Here is a 17,715-nt window from a genome sequence, read left to right on the forward strand (position 1 = left end):
AACATAATTAAATCATAATTAAATGGATTACTTAATGTATTAATTAAAGTAAATACAGTAAAGTAAACCCAGCCCTCTGTTTCTCAACCTCTACAGGCAGCACTCTGAAAAATTCTGAAAGAGATGGGAATACCAGACCACCTGACCTGCCTCATGAGAAACCTGTATGCAGGTCAGGAAGCAACAGTTAGAACTGGACATGAAACAACAGACTGGTTCCCAATAGGAAAAGGAGTATGTCAAGGCTGTATATTGTCACCCTGCTTATTTAACTTATATGCAGAGTAAATCATGAGAAATGCTGGACTGGATGAAGCACAAGTTGGCATCAAGACTGCCAGGAGAAATATCAATAACCTCAAATATGCAGATGACACCACCCTTATGGCAGAAAGCTTAGAAAAACTAAAGAACCTCTTGATGAAAGAGAAGAGGAGAGTGAAAAAGTTGGCTTAAAACTCAACATTCAGAAAACTAAGATCATGGCATCTGGTCCCATCACTTCATGGGAAATAGATGTGGAAACGGTAGAAACAGTGACAGATTTTATCTTGGGGGGCTCCAAAATCACTGCAGATGGTGACTGCAGCCATGAAATTAAAAGATGCTTGCTCCTTGGAAGAAAAGTTATGACCAACCTAGACAGCACATTAAAAAGCAGAGACATTACTTTGCCAACAAAGGTCCATCTAGTCAAAGCTATGGTTTTTCCAGTAGTCATGTGTGATGAGAGAGTTGGACTATAAAGAAAGCTGAGCACCAAAGAACTGATGCTTTTGAACTGTGGTGTTGGAGAAGACCCTTGAGAGTCCCTTGGACTGCAAGGAGATCCAACCAGACCATCCTAAAGGAGATCAGTCCTGGGTGTTCATTGGAAGGACTGATGTTGAAGCTGAAACTCCAATACTTTGGCCACCTGATGCGAAGAACTGACTCTTTTGAAAAAACCCTGATGCTGGGAAAGACTGAGGGCAGGAGAAGGGGACAACAAAGGATGAGATGGTTGGATGGCATCACCGACTCAATGGGCGTGAGTTTGAGTAAACTTCAGGAGTTGGCGATGGACAGGGAGGCATGCTAGAGGTGTAGCAGCAAAGACTGAGGAGCAGTCCCACTCACCCAGATCAGCACTGATGGGAAAGCTTTCAGGAAGCACCTAAAGCAATGAAGGAAGAAGTGGTTTCTCCCTGAGTCGGCTCTGAACTTACACAGTAAGGGGAACAGACCAGGAGCCCAGGTTGGGGGGGGGGGGGGGCACATTTCAAGAAAGCAAGGCAACCAACTCCCGCTCCTTGTATCATTCCCATGCAAGGGCACGTGACCTGAGCCGTGGGCTCCTCATCCAGCTTCCTTATTCCAAAGAGAACTTAAATCAGCAAACAGCGTGAAGCAGGAGTAGCTGATCCCTGCTGGGGCACGACCTGCCACCTTTAACGCCAGCAGAGGTTATCTCAGTTTCCACGGCCTACGAAGCCCTGGCAGAGTTTTCAGGGTTCTTAGACGAGGCACTGTTATTACAGTGACACTGAGAGGAACAGGCTAATAAGAGAGGAAACACCATTACATTTCTTTACTGTGAATTCTCAAACCAGTGGGTGTACAAACCATACAAAGAAAAACATAAGTTGCATGCATAAAATTAATTTTGCTGGGTATTGTGATGCTGCTGTTAATCCTTAGTACTTGTGACTACTTCCGAGTCAAAATCACCTGTACAAGCTGCAGTTAGAATGACAAAGTGTAGGCAAGGTGGAGGCTGGTATCTGATCTCCCAATGAGACTGGGTGGCTCCACCTGTCACAAACCACAGTAAAGAATGATTTCTATTTTGCCGCTGTAAGCCAAGAACTGTGGTTGTTGTTAAGTGATATCCACACAAGTGGACAAGGAAAGAAAAAAAAATTAACCCACAGAAAACTTTCCATTTTCACAGCCTTAAGGGGTGTGTTTATAAATATTCAGAACCTCTTTGAGTATAAAGGCAGTGCAACATTTACGGTCAAACATACAACTCTTCCATGATTTCAACAATGCTCTGAGGAAGCCCCCGTGCATCTCTCAAGCTTCCTGTGTTTTACCACAACCTCTGCCTGAGATGTTTTTAGGCCTAATTTGTCTAACTTGCTCTGTTTTCTTCACAGGACTGTAATTGTTAGGTACATGAGTGTTTTAAACAAACACAGCTGTAAACACTTAGGAAAATGAAAATTTGCCCTGGGGGAAAACATAACAAACTTGCTAGTCCTTTTAGTTCTGCAAAAGAGCTATTTCAGAGAGCCTCTGTCCTGAGAAATGCCTATTTCTGTCAGAGCTGGTACCACGTCACATAAGCAGATCCAAAGTTACTACAAGAACAAAGTTCCTGGACCGAATAGGAAAAAAACATGGCTGTCGGTAACTTCACACCAATAACTCCAACGCTTCCTGGTGAGCCTCCAAGGTGTCCTGCCTGAAGCAAGAAGATAAATGCCACATCACAAGCCTTTGAGAATCAACTCTTTTTGATTAACGGTGATAATTAAAAAGCCGTATCTTATCACCTCCTTCCCACAAAAAAATTAAAAGGGCATGGCATCATACCTGAAAGTTCTAATATGCAGTAATACAATTTCTACTATCCAAAAACCAGAAAATAAATTTTGGTAAGGCTGTGGAGAAACTGAAGCTCTGCATACTGCTGACAGAAATGTAAAATGGGGCCGTGGAGAACAACATGGCGGTTCCTCAAAACATTAATTATTAATTAATAGAGATACCACATGATCCAGCAATTTCACTTCTAGACATATACCCAAAAGAGAGCAGAATCTCAGAGAGATATTTGCATACCCACTTTCAGAGCACCGTTATTCACAATAGCCAAAAAGGTGAGAGCAATCCAATGATCCTCCAATAAATAAAATATGGTATATGTGCATAAAATGGAATATTAGTCATAAAAAAGAAGGAAATTCTGACACATGCTACCACCTAGATGAATCCTGAGACATAACACAAAGTGAAATAAGCCAGTCATCAAAGAATACATACTGTATGATTTCACATATGTGAGGGACCTAGACTATTCAGATTCATAGACACAGAAAGTAAAAAGGTGGGCTGCCAGGGACTGGGTTCTTGTTCAGTCACTAAGACACGTCCACAGGGAGAACAGGGCACAGAATTTCAGTTTTGCAAGAAGACAAAAGCTCTGGAGATGGAGGGTGAGGATGGTTGCACAATAATGTGAATATAGCCAATGAACTGTATGCTTAACAGTGGTTAAGTCATGAGCTTTATGTTATATATTATATTAGTGTGCACTGGGCTTCCCATGTGGCACCAGCGGTAAAGAAACCCCCTGCCAATGCAGGAGACACAGGTTCGATACCTGGGTTGGGCAGGTCCCCTGGAGGAGGGCATGGCAAGCCACTCCAGTATTCGTGCCTGCAGAATCCCATGGACAGAGGAGCCTGATGGGCTACAGTCCAAGGGGTTGCGTAGAGTCGGATATGACTGAAACAACTTAGCGTGCAGGCCTTTGATTGTAAAGTTCCACAGTCTGGGCGGCTTAGAAAACAGACATTTATTCTCTGACAGTTTCAGAAGCTAGATGTGCAAGATCAAGCTGGGAGCACTGTTGGTTTCTTCTGAGGACTTTCTCCTTCGTCATCGGCGGCTGCCTTCTCCCCGTGCCTCCAGCACCGTCTTCCCTCTGTAACTGTCTCTGCCCAGATTTCTTCTACTTATCAGGACACAGTCTTACTGGATTAGGGCCCACCCCAGGGATCTCATTTTAGCTTACCTTGTTAAAGACCCTATCTCCAATTATAGGGTTTCAGTATATGACTTGTGCAGGGGGGATACAATTCAGCCCACAGGATGTATATTTGATCACATTTTTAAAATAACAACACAATAAAATAAATGAGAGCAGGCAGAGGGGAAAGAACAATCTGAGGGAGGCTCTGAGGATGGAAAAGGATGTGACTGGAGGAGAAGAAAGAAGGCCTGGGGAAGCTGTGGCAAAGGGGGGGAAGTGATCGCCAGGATTATAAACAGAAGGTAAACGAAAATACCGTCCTTGAAAATTCATTCCAAAATTTACAAAAACTCAAAACAAGTAAGCCTTCTTAGAAGAATAATCATGACAAAGAGCAAGCAAATTATGTAAAGAGGTATTGCTAGTTAGCTTGGGGAGACGTCTGCACTGAAGAACAGATACACTGCTTCAGAGCGTCATCTCCACATTTTTGTTAAGAGTCCCAAATCTTCTAGAAACTTTTTTTCATCCATGAGTTTTTTTAAAAAACATTATTCTGGTGAAATATACATAACATAAAATTTAACCATTTTAACCACTTGTATAGTTTTTCTTTATAGATACATCACTACTTAAAAGAAAACGTCCCTTAAGTCAGAGTACACGGTTAAATGGAGAAAAGAATGGTTAATAATTAATGCTATCATTTTACAAAGCCCACTGACTTTTCTATTAAATTTCTGAAATGCGTTAACCAGGAAGTCAGGAAGAATACCTTTAGAGACTTGGGTTAAAAATACCCAAATCAGCGACCTGGGTCAGCATGCACTGCCCAATTCCTCTGTTCCCCAAGTGCCGCCACCCTGCAGTCTGACACCACGGAAACACTGAGATCTGTGAGCATCAAGCATCACAAGTGTGTACTTCAACTTGAATAGTACGCACTCCACAGAAAACATTCCGAGTTACTGAATGTCAAGGATCTTTTTCCAACCAAAATTGTTTCACAATAGGGGTAGATTAGGAGGAGAGATTGGAAAAAAAGATTCCAAAATTTTTAAAGTGCCAAAACTTACTTTTCAATTCTGTCAAAAATTAACCAAAAGTAAATAGAGAAAAAGTTAGATGCTTTACTCACAGTTGCAAGAAAACTGACTACTGGTCACATGAGTGCTGCCTTTTCCTTCCCTCCTGGTGCAGTGGATACTGCCCACAGAAAATAAATTCCATCACATATTATAGCTCCTCTCTTTCTCTCTCATATATTCAGGATATGCAAGGAACACCTACCAGTCAGTAAGAGAAAACTGGGAAAACATAGCAAACTTTCATAGAAGAGAAAACATGAAAGGATTGAACCTGGGTCTCCTGCCTTGCAGGCAGATTCTTTATCATCTGAGCCACCAGGGAAGCCTAGTCACTATATCGTTAACCTCATTAATAATCAAGAAACTGAAAATTAAAATCACAATAAGGTAAATTATGTTACATATAAATTATACCTCAATTTTAAAAACACACAGTAATGCATGAGATGGGTGCTCAGGGCTGGTGCACTGGGAAGACCCAGAGGGATGGGATGGAGAGGGAGGCGGGAGTGGGGATCGGGATGGGGAATACATGTAAATCCATGGTTGATTCATGTCAATGTATGGCAAAAACCACTACAATACTGTAAAGTAATCAGCCTCCAACGAATAAAAATAAATGGAAAAAAAAAAAAAAACCTAAATGCATGGATGGAAGGGAAGACAATAAACAACCATATATATGTAAAAAAAAAAAAAAACCACACAGTAAGATATGATTGCATACCCACCAAACAGGTAAAACTATTTGAAATCTTATCACACGAAGGTCATCAAACCAAAGGCAATTTCACACACCAGTGTAATCTATCCTGATACAACTACTCTGGAAAAGAGCTGTCATCACCTAGTAAAATTAAATGTGTATATAAACTCTATGACCCAGCAAGTCCACATCTAGGTTTATACATTTAGAGAAACTCTAACATAAATGCAACAGGACGTATGTTCATACCAATCTTTCTCATGATTGCAAAAAGTTACACAACAACACAAATGTTCACTGGCAGCAGAAAAGAGAATTAAATGTGGTATATTCTTAATATGCAATGCTATACAGCAATAAAGTAAATAAAATATAGCTTCATGAATAAACATGGATGAGTCTCAAAAACAGTCTTGAGTATAACAGCATGGGAGAGAAGAATACAAGTCATCTGATTCTATATAAAGAGTAAAAGCAGCTAAAATTAAACAATATATTGTTTGAAGACAAATACACATAAGACAACCCCATTTTTCTTAAAGGCAAGGCAATGACTTAAAAAGTGAAGGAAAATGGTTACCACAGGAGGCAGAGAGGATGAAAACGATACAATCAAGAAGGAACATACAGGTTTCTAAGGTACTGAAAATGTGATGTTCCATCTCTTAAGCTATGTAGTAGGTACAAAATTTTACTATTTTTCTTTAAATCATGCATATACCGATATATATTCTTTTATATGGATGTATATGACGTATCTCTCATTTGAAAACATCAAGGCCAAATGCTATTTTTTTCTAAAACAACCTTGAGGTATCAGTTTCAAGATGGTTGATAGCCTGGTTCTCCTACCTGAATCCCTAATGAAGTGAAAGCATCAAAAAACAAAACAGAAGAATTCTATAAGATTAAAAAGAGTGTGCTGGAAGAGAACTTTAAATGAACAAGAGATTTCAACAAACTTCTGGAAAACAAAACAGGAGCTGGAGATGCGCTGTCAGATGAAACAGTGAGGGGACAGCTGCCACCCAGGGCCACCAAGGAGATGACCTGTTCCAGAGAATACCAGGGAGCCTCCAGGCTGCGTCAGCAGGTACCACAGAGCGGGGAGGAGGACGGGGGGCGGCAAACGGGGGTGTAGGGGTGACAGCGAGCTCCCCACTCCGCCTCCCCACCCTTGAACGGAGCCTCCAGGCAGCACAGACAAGCGTAAGGACAGACAAGCATCTGGGGGTTCGTCTCTAAAGGAACAGAGCCAACTGTGGCAGCAGGAAATAAGAGATGACTTGTGGAGGTTTCTGATGTGAATTTTGCTTTCTTGGAGTAAATCCTCCCCATCAGAGCATTTTTGGGGTGAAGCAAAGCCACACTCTCATACACACACACTGAGCTCTATTTAGAATTCCTGCTCAAGGGAGAGGTGGGGAAGAGCAGATACAGACTCTACATACAGATCTTTTCAAGACAGTAGAGAAAGACCTTCATCGTTAATTATGAATAGCAACCAAGCCTACCAGGAAAATCAGTAACATAGCGGGGGGAAAGCTGACACTGAGAAGAAAGGGAGTTAATTCAGGAGAGAGAAGAGCACTTTAAAAAGAAGTTAGCTCTAATACAACTCAAACAGATTCGAGGTGTTACAGCCACTAAACAAGAATGCTATGCACAAAAATAAAATGACTGGAGAAAAATTAAGAACTTTAAAAATATTTTTGAAAATATAATCACCAAAATAAAAACTCTGTAAAAGTACTGTGAGATAACAGGAAATTTCTCAAAACATGTTTTAAAAAACAACAACAACAAAAAGACAAAAGGACAGAAAACAGGCAAGCCTAGATTAGAGACAAGAACCAGTGCGAGTAGGTGTGATATCCAACTAAACGCTGCCTGATTGCACACGTGCCCAGCAGTGCCCGACTCTTTGCCACCCCACGGGCTCTTTATAGCCCACCAAGCTCCTCTGTCCATTGGATTCTCCAGGCAAAATGCTGGAGTGGGTTGCTGTTTCCTTCTCAAGGGTATCCAGGGATCGAACTGGCATCTCCTGTGTGGGCAGGCAGGTTCTTTACCACTTGGCCACCTGGGAAAGCCTGACTGGTCCCATGTTAAATGCCCCCACCCCAGCCCCAACAGGTCACACACAGAACCATGGTGGCTGCCTGGTTCAAGGGGAATGGAACTGTAGGCTGACTTGAGCCAGCCAAATCTTCTCTTTTGAGAAAAAGACTTAGGAAAAACATAGGCTCTCACACAGGCCTAAAACCAAAAGCTCATGTCAAGGCTGGCAGATATCAACATGTTAGCCCATGGGAAACAGAAGGAAATAGACACAGGAAAGGCAAAATGAGATAGGAGGCTATGAGACCACGATTCCTGGCTCTTTGGGGCCCATTCCACAGTCCCTAATGGACCCACTGACATCATGGAGATGGATTGTTAACTCCTACATCTTTAAGTCTTTTTCTGTTCTATTTAAGTTAATTTGGGAGGGCCTCTGTTCTTTGCAACCAATAAACCCTGACTAAAACAGCAAGCGTCTGCTTTCTGGAGCCACACGGTGCCCAAGAGACAGAACACTGTCTGCTGTGCCATGGGGATGCCCTGAATCTCCCTCCACCGAGAGGCTGGCAGAACACAACATGGGCTCCCACTGCCTGTCATTCCATCAGCACGCCACACAAACGGAGCCAGGCAGTACCGCTGAACATCAGGGCGATTATATGTGATCAAATGCTCCAAATAATTAAAATGTCAAAATCTAGAAGTAAACATACAGTGTACTCAACAAAAACTTGAAATTGTGGAACAACTGGAAAAGGAGGAGAATGTTAACTTGCCTTACGATATGGAACAAGAGAACAAATGGTGCAAGATTTGGAAGAAAAAGAACAAATCAATGTGTTTTGTATTCCCACTGAGTTTTTCAATCAGCCTGAAAAATTAGAAAGCCATGCAAAAATTCTCTTTTCATGACATGAATAAAGCTGATTTACTTAGAAAAGAGTACAGAATGCCATTATCTAGATTAATCAGAACCAAACAAGAAAAAAATATTCTTTGAAGTTCAAGAAATAGAAGGAAATTCTTTCACGCATTTCCTGGCTGGATAACCAGAGTCAAACCATAACATGAAAATCTTAAGCCCATATGAGACCCTGAAAAATGAATACAGATATTTTCCAACTTAGAATTGTTCAACTTAAGGTTTTTGTACCTTGTGATGGGGCGAAAGCCATGCATGCATTCAGTAGAAATGGTACGTGGAATTCTGAATTTTGATCTTGTCCCATGAGAGTGATAGGCAGTACACACACTCTCGTGATGCTGGGCAGCTCGCAGTCAGGCACAAAAGGGTAAACAACCAATATACTTACTACCATTCACACCCATCAATCATTTTGCTTTTCACTATCACTATAGCATTTGTCGGGGGAGTGTGCAATTTCCTCAGTTCTGTCTCTGCAGCAAAAATTTGAAACGACAGATGGACCCAGTGTTACAGCTCAGTTTTATTTGGCAAGCAAAGGAAAATACATCCTCAAGGCATGAGGGCAGGCCGACCCAAAAGATGTTAAGAGAGCCAGAGGCTCAATTTTGGTTCCACTTTTTATATGTTTTTTTTCCTCCTCCCCCTGAGCCTGCCCTATGTAAACTGGGCTAGCCAGGAGGCTGTTTGCTTCACCTAAGGTCCTCATTCTGGTCCTAGGACCTTTTTGTTCTATTTTCATGAGCTTTTCCCTTTGTCTTTCAGCCACCGCCATTCTGGACTCCTTTTTCCTATTCTAACTCCCTAACACATTCATTACCTGAGATACTACTACCTTTGTTATAAAATAGGCTTTGTGTTAGATGTTTCTTCCCAATATAAGTGTTCTGAACACATTTAAGGTAGACTGGGCTATGCTATGGTGTTCAGTAAGTACAGTGTATTAAATGCATTTTCAACTTAGAATATGTTGAACTTACAATGGGCTTACTGGGATGTAACCGTGATGTCAGTCAAGGAAGGTCTGCACGGTGCAGCTGAGCAGGGAGGAAGGAGAAGGGCCCCCATGTGAAGGGTAAAGGGATGGAGGGTCTATGTCCCACGATTACCAGCCAGACTTGTCTTTCCTAGACTTTCTGATTTCACAAACCAGTAAAATTACACACACACACACACACACACAGAGCCAACTCAACTGTCAATGATATACATGTGCATGCGTGCTAAGTCACTTCAGTCGTGTCCGACTCTGTGACCCCATGGACTGCAGCCTGCCCACAAGGCTCCTCTGTCCGTGGAATTCTCCAGGCAAGAATACTGAGAGTGGGGAGCTATGCTCTTCTCCAGGGGATCTTCCCAACCCAGGGATCAAACCCGCATCTCCAGCATTGGCATGTGGGTTCTTTACCACTAGCACCACCTGGGAAGCCCCCCACCAATTACCTGTATTTCCAAACAAATATCATTTGAGGCCATTACTATCACTAGGTGTTACTACCATTATTTAATTACTTAGAAGACATTTTTATGCCAAAAAAAGTAGGAAGGACTTGATCTCAGCCTTTCTAAAGCCCTTGAGAACATCATCACAGGCTGGAAAAGACACTTACATGACATCAATTTTGTTCCACTTTTGTTCAGGTGTTGCTTTAGCTCTGATTTTTAACCATTGCCTAACCCCCACGATCCCCCAACTCCATTATTCCATTAGTCCTTACCTTAAAAAGGTTATCATCAAGTAGGGAAAGCAGTAAATACGCAAATGGAACACAAGGATAATGCAACATTTGGGAGCCGAAAACATGCCAGAGATGGCTTCACACACACAAGGGCTGACAAGCTTCCCTAGTGGGTTAAGAGAGGCAGGTGTGGACACATGAAGGAGGAGGAAACCTGAGCACGTGATGAACACAGCTCAGTGTGAACAAAGGGATACTAAAGCAAGAACGGGAATGGCTGAGGAGATGCCAAGGAAGAGGCCTCAGTGGAGGAGAGAACTGACAAGGGGCACTCATGCGATCTGGAACAGGAAAGTTCTGGGGGAGCTCACTGGATGCCAGGCTGCAGAGCTGGGACTCTGTTCAGAAGCAGCAAAGGATCTCCAATGCAACGAGCGTGACAAAGAAAGCGCATCAGCGATATTAACCCAGCAGAATCTATGAGTTCAGCATTAAGATTTGGTAACTTTAGTAACTTCCTGAGCAGTTAAGCAGTTGCCTCTACTTCTGGCCCAGAAGGTTCTCTTTGAGAAAATCCAGGCCCACCGACCTTCTATGAAATGCACTGCCACTGTTTCTGCACCTACAGCAGCGGCTGTCTTAATGCCCCTGAGAACCATTTAATTTGCTTTGTCTCAGGTATGGCTGCCAACGCCTCTAGGATTTTACTCTTGGTAACATGAAAGTATTCATTGGTGGAAATAAGAAAATGAAAGAGTGCTATTTTAGAAGAGAATCAGAAGTGATCAATTAATAGAATGTCCACTACGTAATTGAAGATTCATTCATTTATTCAACGTTTATTGAGCTCCCTATTTGGAGACCAATTTGGCGACCTATTTGATGTGCCAGACAATCAAAAAAAGGATACAGGCCCCTGCCCCTGTGAGAGATGCAGATGCAAACAACAAACATAATAAATACAGTATCTACAAGCATGTAAAAAGTGTTTTGGGAAAAAAAGATGTAAGAGAAAAAGAAAAGAAAAATCTAAAGAAGAAAAGAACTCAAATACTAATTGTAACTAAGAGATGGGATGAGTTCTGTAACAGAGCAGACTATCTGGTTAATGCCCGTTTCACTTGTAAAATTCTACCACTACAGATCAAGGAATTTGACACATACAAATTCAACCTTCTTGTTTACACAGAAGGTAAGATCAAAGCAACACAGAATTGTTGTGGCTTAAATAACAGAGACCCATCACCAGGAAACTGCATTTAGCTAAGAGACCCACCACCAGGGAACTGCATTTAGCTAAGGGCGAGGGTGCAGAATGGGAGTTCCAGAACTCTATAGCTCCTTGTAATTTTTAATAGCAGAAGCCACTTCAGCCACTTCAAAAGTACTTCAAACCCTATTGGAGGCAAGGAAAAATATTTTTACTACATAAATAAATAGCAATATTTATTTATGGCTAATATTATATAAGTGTATAATATTTACATAATATATTTATTTTCTATAATATTTTATATTTATATATTATATAATTATATATAAAGCTAATATAATAATATTATTAGCTATATAATAGCAATAACAAAAATAGCAAACACTTAAAAGAGAGCATGTGTGCCAGACACCCTTCTAAATCCTTGTCATGAACACTAAACTAATTTAATCCTCACAACAACCCTGTGAGGCAGTCAGACTCCAGAGTGAGTAGCTTTAACACCACGCCCCCCCCCCTTCAATTATTTATGCATACCTTCATAGAGCATAATTCTTACCACTAATTAGAAAACTGACATCTAGATTTTTTCACTGGGGCTTGGCAGAATTAGATTATATTTGTATGTCAGAATGCAACTATTTAAGCTTCATTTGAAGTAAATGTGCTTTAGAAGTAAAGGGAATTTGAAACTATATAATATAATCAATATTATGCTGAGAAACTGGTATTTCAGTAATTTTTAAAAAAGGGTCCTCAACAATATGTTTTCAACTAAATACTACTTCAAAGAAATTACTTCAAGACCTTAAGCAAAGTTTTTAAGAAATGAAATTCTGGTTTTCCTGTTTCTGTTTCACTTAAACAAACCTCATGCTTTGGTTTTTCAGAGAAGGGAAGGGAGAGAGGAATATAGTGGAAAAAAGTTCTTTCCCTTATTTCTCTAAGCATCTGATGTTTAAAATTTTAGATTAGATTTTAGAAAAATTAGAATCACGGTGTTTACCAACCATATATGATAACATTGTAATAGAATATAACACATTATAAAATTTTTAAAAAACAAAACTTCACTTCTTCAATAATACACAGATTGTGCAAATTCAATTATAAAACAAAATGTTACCATGTATCCAAAGTTGATGATTTTTTGCCTTCAGTTTACCAAGTTCATTTTCATTTCAGTGGACTTTCTTATTAGAGTTTTTACTGCATGTCACATACTATTACAATTCACCACATGGATCTGTCTACATTCTCTGGTTGTACTGGAATTTAATCATAAAGAATAACAGTTGGATACATGGATCATTGGCTACAGCTCACAGCCATTTCAGAGGTTCTGTAATCGGCATAGCACAGTAGGTCGTCTACACTATCTGTCTGCACATATCTCAGAGCAACTTCTAATCCTTTACTGATAAAACTGCCCCTCCCCTAACGCCTTATCTTTTCCCTAGGAGAGAAGAGAACTGCTCTTTCTTACTGGGGCAAGGTAAGGGAGATGCCGGGCTCTCAGCTTTGACGCATCAGGGTCTCCAGATAAGACACAAAGAGGAAAGCAGCAGATGCTGGTTCCGATGTAAATTCGGCCTTCTCTTCTCATACTTGAGTGAGTGAGTGACAGTTACTCAGCCGCGTCCGAGTGTGCTACCCCAGGGACTGTAGCCTACCAGGCTTCTCTGTCCATGGAATTCTCCAGGCAAAAACACTGGAGCGGGTTGCCATTTCCTTTCTCACACTTAGAAGGATCCTATTTCACTGCGCCATATTTTCAAACATACAATCCCTCTGACCCTCAGCATATTTCAGAACCTCCACTGGCACACTATGTATTTCTTTCCCCTTCTCTTTACCACCATGGAGGGCCCAACGTGAAGCTATTTTTGAATGGTCTAGTAATGCTATTATTTGAGTGCCAGATGGTGCAAGACACTGGGACAACACTGTAAAGAAAATAAACAAAAGGAGCAGCATCCTTGTCCTCAAACAGCTTTTAAAACCAGGAGGATTAGGTAAGTATACCACTTGTGGCCAGCACTGTAGCCACAGGTATAAGGAGAGCCTGAATTAAGGTGTTAGAGACATTTAAGGGGGAGGAGGGACTTGAGCTTTGCTGCAGCCAACATGTAGACGGAAACATGATCTCTTATAAGATTCAGTGTCCCTGGGGTAAAAATAAACCAGCTGCTCAGGGAAAGAACAACTATTTTTGCTACTGAGATTCGAAAGCAATTCAACCTATGGTTACTGACAGAGGATTCTGTTCAATGTAATAAAAATCCTACAGATATATTTTTACAGTAAATAAAGGTGAGTTTGAAGACGGCTGAGAAGCTCTAATGAAAACTAAGAAATCTAACACTGACGCATCACAGAAGAGCAGGTTCAGCTTAACCATGACTGCAAACTCCACACCAGCAGAAGATCCTGAAACATGACTGCCACATTGAGAATACTGCATTTCTCTGGGGGGAATGAGTGCCTACGAGCTAAGTCACTTCAGTTGTGTCCGATTCTGTGCGACTCCACAGACTGCAGCCCACCAGGCTTCTCTGTCCATGGGGATTCTCCAGGCAAGAATACTGCAGTGGGTTCCCACGCCCTCCTCCAGGGACTCCTCCCGATCCAAGGATTGAACCTACGTCTCTTACATCTCCTGCGTTGGCAGGCAGGTTCTTTACCACCAGCGCCACCTGGACATAGGGTCTAAATATGTAAAAACTACTGTGTTATTTAACTGAATTCCTTTATCCTTACACAAACAGAATCACAAAGATATTCTGATGTCAACATTTGACATGCACATAGAAAGTAGGTCACCAGCTGAAACAGATAAAAGTGACATGTCTTAGAATCACTATTTTAAAAGACAAAGTTCCTAAAAAATATCTCATTTGATACTCACTTAATTCTACAGTTTTTTCTACCACTTCTTCCCAGGTGGTGTTAGTGGCAAAAAATCTGCCTGCCAATGCAGGAGATGTAAGAGATGCAGACTGCATCCGTGGGTCAGGAAGACCCCCTGGAGTAGGAAACGGCAACTCACTCCAGTATTCTTGCCTGAAGAATCCCACGGACAGAGGAGCCTGGCAGGCTACAGTCCATGGCGTCGCAAAGAGTCAGACACAACTGAAGCGACTGGGCACAAAGTTTTCAGTTCAGTCAGTTCAGTCGTTCAGTCATGTCCGACCCTTTGGGAAGCCATGGACGCCAGGCCTCCCTGTCCATCACCAACTCCTGGAGCCCGCTCAAACCCATGGCCACCGAGTCAGTGACGCCATCCAACCATCTCATCTTCTGTCATCCCCTTCTCCTCCTGCCCTCAATCTTTCCCAGCATCAGGGTCTTTTCCAATGAGTCAACTCTTCACATGAGGTGGCCAAAGTACTGGAGTTTCAGCTTCAGCATCAGTCCTTCCAATGAACACCCAGGACTGATCTCCTTTAGGATGGACTGGTTGGATCTCCTTGCAGTCCAAGGGACTCTCAAGGGTCTTCTCCAACACCGCAGTTCAAAAGCATCAATTCTTCTGCGCTCAGCTTTCTTTATAGTCCAACTCTCACATCATACATGATTATTGGAAAAACCATAGCTTTGACTAGATAGACCTTCATTGGCAAAGTAATGTCTCTGCTTTATAATATGCGTCTAGGTTGGTCATAACTTTTCTCCCAAGGAGCAAGCAAGCATCTTTTAATTTCATGGCTGCTGTCACCATCTGCAGTGACTTTGGAGCCCCCAAAAATAAAGTCAGCCACTGTTTCCCCATCTATTTGCAATGAAGTGATGGGACTGGATGCCATGATCTTAATTTTCTGAATGTTGAGTTTCAAGCCAACTTTTTCACTCTCCTCTTTCACTTTCATCAAAAGGTTCTTTAGTTCATCTTTGCTTTCTGCCATAAGGGTGGTGTCATCTGCGTATCTGAAGTTATTGATATTTCTCCCGGCAATCTTGATTCCAGTTTGTGCTTCATCTAGCCCAGCATTTCACATTATATACTTTGCATATAAGTTAAATAAGCAGGGTGACAATATACAACCTTGATGCACTCCTTTCCCGATCTGGAACCAGTCTGTTGTTCCATGTCCAATTCTAACTGTTGCTTTTTGAATTGCATACAGATTTCTCAGGAGGCAGGTAATATTTTTCCACAGTTCGTTGTGATCTACACAGTCAAAGGCTTTGGCATAGTCAATAAAGCAGAAATAGATGTTTTTCTGGAATTCTCTTGCTTTTTCGATGATCCAAGGGATGGTGGCAATTTGATCTCTGGTTCCTCTGGCTTTTCTAAATCCAGCTTGAACATCTGGAAGTTCTCAGTTCACGTACTGTTGAAGTCTGGCTTGGAGAATTTTGAGCATTACTTTGCTAGCGTGTGACATGAGTGCAATTGTGCCATAGTTTGAGCATTCTTTGGCATTGCCTTTCTTTGGGATTGGAATGAAAACTGACCTTTTCCAGTCCTGTGACCACTGCTGAGCTTTCCAGATTCGCTGGCATATTGAGTGCAGCACTTTCACAGCATCATCTTTTAGGATTTGAAATAGCTCAACTGGAATTCCATCACCTCCACTAGCTTTGTTTGTAGTGATGCTTCCTAAGGCCCACTTCACTTCGAATTCCAGGATGTCTGGCTCTAGGCTGGTGATCACACCATCGTGACTATCTGGGTCATGAAGACCTTTTTTGTACAGTCCTTCTGTGTATTCTTGGCACCTCTTCTGCTTCTGTTAGGTCCATACCATTTCTGTCCTTTATTGAGCCCATCTTTGCACGAAACGTTCCCTTGGTTTCTCTAATTTTCTTGAAGAGATCTCTAGTCTTTCCCATTCTATTGTCTTCCTCTATCTCTTTGCTAAGGGGAGGCTTTCTTATCTCTCTTTGCTATTCTTTGGAACTATGCATTCAAATGGACATATCTTTCCTTTTCTCCTTTGCCTTTCACTTCTCATTTTCTGTACTACTTAAATTTATCTCAGCATAGGTTCATAGTTTTCCCATTTTATAAGAAAGGACAGGGTTGTTTGAGAGAAGGACGAGACTTTGTCAAGTTTAAAATTGGTGTGTGGGGTTGGGGGGTGGGGGGCAGTGAATTTCTGCTGGAGGCTACCCAGGGCAAATTTAATAATCACAGATACCCCTTAATTATTTAGCTTTTCTAATTGAAAAGACTTTTGTTATAAAGGATCTAATCACTGAATGCAAAAGTTTCCTCCTAAAAAAGAAAAGACACTTCTTTAGAGGACAGAATTCAGCAATGATTGGCAGAAAGAGGTCAATTCTTTTTACCCAACCAGTGACCTGCTCATTGCTCAACAGTGAACAATATCCAGTCTTTCGAGGCAGGATTTGCACACATTGATTGGAAATAAAAGTGTTACTAGATCACATCAGCTCAAATTGCAATGATTACTCCCAAGCCATTAATAACATCAACTCCAAGTTTCCAAATGAAACAACTATTACAACATATGAAAGACTGACCAAAAATTTCAACAATTTTACAAAGACTCATTCACCTGGAAATGAATAACTCATCAAGAGGCAGAGTGCGCAAACATTTACACATGAACTTGGCTCCTGCTGTTGCATCATTTTTCATTTAGTTTTATTGTCTGTGACTATATATATCATTTTCCTTAAAAAACTATCAATTAATACAAAGTTCATAGAGAACAAAGAACATATAAATTTAAAATGTGATGAGTTTTTGTATTTACGTACTGACCTATAACACCCTACATATAACTCATTCATACCGTGAACAGCACTATTTATTTAGTCCTCATCTCATTCTTCCCAGGTGGTGCTAGTGATAAAGTATCCACCGCCAATGCATGAGAGTTAAGAGATGCAGACTGGATCCCTGGGTCAGGAAGATCCCCTGGAGGAGGGCATGGCAACCCACTCCAGTATTCTTGCCTAGAGAATCCCATGGACAGAGGAGCTTGGTGGGCTACAGTTCATAGGGTCACACAGAGTTGGGCATGATTAAAGCAACTTAGCACGCCTGCATATCTCATTCTACAAAGACTCTGAGATGGTCTGAGAAATGTATGTATTATGGAAGGAAATTAAAAATCATGACCAAGCAAAGCTCACTTGGGAAACACATACATTAAAACTCGAACAATCCAGAGATTAGCATGACCCCTGCACAGGGATGCCACGCAAATGTGTGAAACAGTGATATTTTTAAAGACTCATGACCAAGGAATGCATAAATTAGAGAAGAAAATGATGACTGTGCCTGGCATAAGAGATATTGGTATAGAACTCAGATATGGAGACC

The 17,715-nt window shown here is 41.3% G+C and overlaps 1 protein-coding gene and 1 non-coding gene across 3 annotated transcripts in view; one reads left to right on the forward strand and one right to left on the reverse strand.

Annotated features, from left to right (window-relative positions):
* FHIP1A (FHF complex subunit HOOK interacting protein 1A) overlaps window positions 1–17,715 on the reverse strand; it is a 288,999-nt gene that overhangs the window by 246,655 nt on the left and 24,629 nt on the right. The window lies entirely within an intron of this gene.
* Window positions 17,520–17,621, forward strand: LOC122425376. Its single transcript, XR_006264827.1, has one exon. It is a non-coding gene; the product is annotated as a U6 spliceosomal RNA (small nuclear RNA).

The sequence above is a fragment of the Cervus canadensis genome, chromosome 1 (assembly GCF_019320065.1).
Source record: "Cervus canadensis isolate Bull #8, Minnesota chromosome 1, ASM1932006v1, whole genome shotgun sequence".
In the NCBI taxonomy this organism is placed as follows: domain Eukaryota; kingdom Metazoa; phylum Chordata; class Mammalia; order Artiodactyla; family Cervidae; genus Cervus; species Cervus canadensis.